Source organism: Diospyros lotus, chromosome 9, assembly GCF_014633365.1.
Source record: "Diospyros lotus cultivar Yz01 chromosome 9, ASM1463336v1, whole genome shotgun sequence".
NCBI classification, from domain to species: domain Eukaryota; kingdom Viridiplantae; phylum Streptophyta; class Magnoliopsida; order Ericales; family Ebenaceae; genus Diospyros; species Diospyros lotus.
In genome coordinates, this window is record NC_068346.1 from 23,756,824 (window position 1) to 23,761,310 (window position 4,487).

Here is a 4,487-nt window from a genome sequence, read left to right on the forward strand (position 1 = left end):
GATTCAATAATCTTTTTTCTTCTTGTTTAGTATGAATTTAAAGTACATATATATGGATCAAAACAAAATTAATACTAATTTAACATTTAATTTTTAATTCAATAAAACAATTCAATTTTAAAGTCCATAATACATATTCAAAACAATTCAGTTTTTTGTCATTCAAGTTCCAATAGCCATTTCATTTCAACCTCCACAATAGAAACTCATAACTAAATTTAACATTAACTTTAACATCCACACAGCAAAATCATCAACAATTCAACACCAACACCAACACCAACACCAACATCAATCTTCACAGAGACTAGGGTAGTTTTAACAAAAAGTAAAATTAGTCCTTGTAATACAAAGTAGAACCATCAAAGCATCAACAACCACTTTGTCTCTTTCTGTACAAGTTTTGACCTACAAAATATTACCTTTATTGTCACCCCCAACATAATAATAAATTTACTTGCAACTCTAGGAACTCTAAAAAAAAAAAAAAAGGCCAATTAGAAGGCATAGGACATTTCATATGCAAACACTTTTATATTTAACTCAAATTCACTGAAATCAAAAAAAAGTTAGAGCTCTTGATTTAGGTTCTTTGTGTCTTACTTGGGAGAATGGATTCTCCTCTATTTATAGCTAAAGTATATGGGTCATGATAAAGATCCCCAATTTTTTGGGACTGACACGAATCTCACTAATTTTTTATACATTACATAATTTTTAAAGAAAATCTTAAAGATATGTTTGCACATCTATGAGATTGAAGTAACTTCTTGGCTTGACCAAAAGGCAATCGATGCTATTCACGCTAGCAGTCGCGGTCAATTTTGTCAATTGATCATTTATTAGATATGAGCTCTTAAGACCAGTTCTTAATAACACAAAGGGACTTAATCTTGTAATTCTTTAATTATCAATAAAATGATAAGTTTATGCTTTAATTTAAATTACAATATGATTTAAATTAAAACATATATCTATTAGTATAATAAGGAGTGGATACTATCCTTAAGAGTTAAGGATATGAATGACGATTTACCTACGGTTTGTTATTCTATAAACAAGTTTCTAGCTGTAGAGTTTCTGTTGTTGCCAAAATACAACAATCTAATTTTTTTTTTTGTGGGAGATTACAATTGGTGTGCGTGGTTGATCACGGGAGTCTCGTTCAGGCCTTGTGAGTGTTTTGAGAGTCTTGTCACCAACGTGTGCTAAGAGTCTCGCCACCAACGTGCGCTGAGAGTCTTATCACCATCATGCGTTGAGAGTCTCTTCACCCACGTGTGTTGAGAGTCTTGGTGATCGAGAAAGTCTTGATAATGATGTGGGTCTTGATGATCATGTGAGTCTTGGTGTTCATGTGGGTCTTGGTGACTGAGTGAGCCTTGGTGACCGAGTGACCCTTGATGACTGAGAGATCTGCAAGACGAGAGCACTGTTAGGGGCGCAGGTGGGTGTCCCCGCGCAAACCCTTCGATGCTTAAGTCAATTCTTGAGAGAAAGAGTGCGAAAATATACTGAGAGTGCCCAAGAGCGCGTACTTGAGGTCGGAGGCATGACCTCCTATTGATAGAGAAGGGAGAGGGGAGAGGTGTGGCGATCGCGCCGAGAGTCTCATGGCCCATCCCGATGATTTTGTGGCCCATCCAAGAGTCTCGAAGCCCATCTGTAGGGGTGCAAGTGATACCCACTCGGTCATGACCAAGTGGGTGCTTCATGTCTTGGATCACCTCGTGAGGCAACGAGAAGGAAAGACCCACTCGGTCATGACTGAGTGGGTCTTCTTCCACTTGGCTTTGAGCGTCTTTTTTTGTCCTTTTTTCTTGCTTCGGTCTTGAGTGGTTCCCATATCTCAATTTCAAGCCCAATTTCCACCTTAATTCAGCCTGTATCTTTTGCAACTCAAAACATGAAAGTTATAGATAATTCTCTTATCTTTGCATAAGATTTTGAATTACCTAAAATCGGAGCTCAAACGAGAGAGTTATACCCAAATAACTAAAGTAGTGTCACACCTACTCGGTCATGACCGAGTGGGTCCTCCTTACTTGGTCTCAATTGATTTCAGCCTCGATATGTCTAGTATCTCTCAAAAATCAAAACTCGAAAGTTATAGATAATTCTCTTAGCTTTCTATAGGATTTTGAATTACCTTAATCGGAACTAGGACGAGAGATTTATGCCCCAAAACTTAAAGAAGTGTCACACTCACTCGGTCATGATCGAGTAGGTTCTCCCTACTTGGTCTCAACTCGACCTCTTACTCATTCGGCTTGTTTTCTTAATCTCTTGCAACCTATTTTTCCTTTGGGCTTCATGTGCATGTGCATGTCTCGCAACTCCTTTAGGTCCCGTGACTGTCCAAGTTTGCATGGCATATTAGGTCTTAATGTAAATAATAGCAACTCGTAAAGGCTAGCATATCGTCTTCCTCTTTGTTTAGTATGAGATGCTAAAGATAAAGGTTGGTGAGTCTTATGCTATTCTACATGAGATATAGAAGGAAGATCAGTGGATGCTCGTTATATGAACAAGTTCACCAAACAAGACTATAAACATCGAATCACATGGGTTCTTATTCACGGGTCAATGATTAAATGTTAGTTGCATATGTGCAACTAGTCCTTAGACTTGAAATGACATAGATGCATATGCATTGGTGAATTAGGAAATCAATAATACTATATAATTGTTCTAATCAAGAACAATTATACGTATCTATGTGCTTAATCTAGTGGTGCATGAGGTATGTGTACATCAGACATGGAATCTATCACCTCGGGATTTGTGAGGAGGATATCCCATGCGATTCAATAATCACTTGACGATAAATCCTTGGGCGAGGTATTATGACGATGAAAAGTGTATTCCATGAGTTGTGTCATATTAGTTAAGAAGGATTTTGGATTTGGTCACATGACAAGATTGAGATTTGGTCACATGATAAGATTGAGATTTGACTTGTTGTCCATGATCTCATACCTTGTCGGGATATCGTATGATAGAGGGACCATATTACACGGAGTCATAGCAGAAAGGTTCATTCACATTAAATTGGATAGTCATAACATATTGCTAAATACCACTCATAACTTACAAGAATTAATATGAGATTATTCTCGTTGTCAATTTCATTGTGAACTTAGAAAGTCAAACCCAAAAGAAATCACTTTACAAGAGGAAAATGGTAATAGTAATTTTAGAGTGTTTATTTTAAAAGGGAAATAAGAATAATAAAGTAATTTTATTATGAATAAAATTACTAATATTATTGAAAGTTGGATTAGGATGTAATGCTATCATATTAAATTCTAAACCAAACGCACCCTAGGGTTTTGTATGGGTTCCTTATAGATAGGAACATAACACATGTAACACCTTGTTTCTTTCAAGCGTGTCACTATGCTGGGGCTCAACATAAAAATACACATTCTCTTTTCACGATACATTTCTTAACACCTCAAGTACCATTTTTTAAAGAAAATCCCCAACATATCATTACAAATGTAGAAGCATGAATCGAAACCTAATATGGTACATAACTAAATTCACTTTAATCATAACATAAGAAAATGTACCATTTGTTTAACATAACATTTTCCCAGAAATATATAGAGAGTCTCATTTCTCAGCAATAACAACTAAATACCTCCAACATCTCAAAAGAACCTCCAAATGACATTGAACCATAACAACATTACATGATCGTTTATCAAACATTATTCGTAATACATAACGTTCTTTTATTTTACGAGACTATTTACCAATGGAACATAAGTTTCTTAACATGACTAAAATATTTCCAAATCTTCATGAAGAAGCAAAATACCAAAACAACTTGTCAAACCCATCGGATACGTTATCTTGTGCCGTTACATCTCAACCACTTCCTGCCTTTGCTGCAAGTCTCAATTGGAATGTTTGAATGTTCCAAGGGTATTGTAACACCCCACTTTCTTAGACGTGTTATAACTTAGGACAATTATAGGATAATAAATTTTTTCTATTTAAAACTACGACTAAACCATATAATTGCTCTTATCCATCCCAAAATTTTTATACATTTATCTCGAAAGAGAATCATCATAAACATTAAATGCGAAAGCTAGAATCGAACTTAACATTAATCATAAATCAGTTCTTACATCATCATTTCTCAAAACGTTCAGAATTCAAAGTAGCAGAACTTAAACACATGGGCTATGTAACATACATTCAATTCATAATTCAACTCATCATGCACTTTGCTAAGTGCCATTTCATACCTCAATCATCCTTGTATTTGCTACAATCTCCATCTAGAACGTTTGAATATTCTAGGGGCAAAGCCCAAGTTAGATGATGAATCATCTAAGTAAGGGAACAAAAACATATTTCATGCATGGATGCAAAATGTCCATTTCCATTTCATTTCGGTTTGAGCTGATCGTACCTTATTGCTACTTCCCATTTTCACAACTTTCTTACCAAGCCGAGGTGTATGGGTGCAC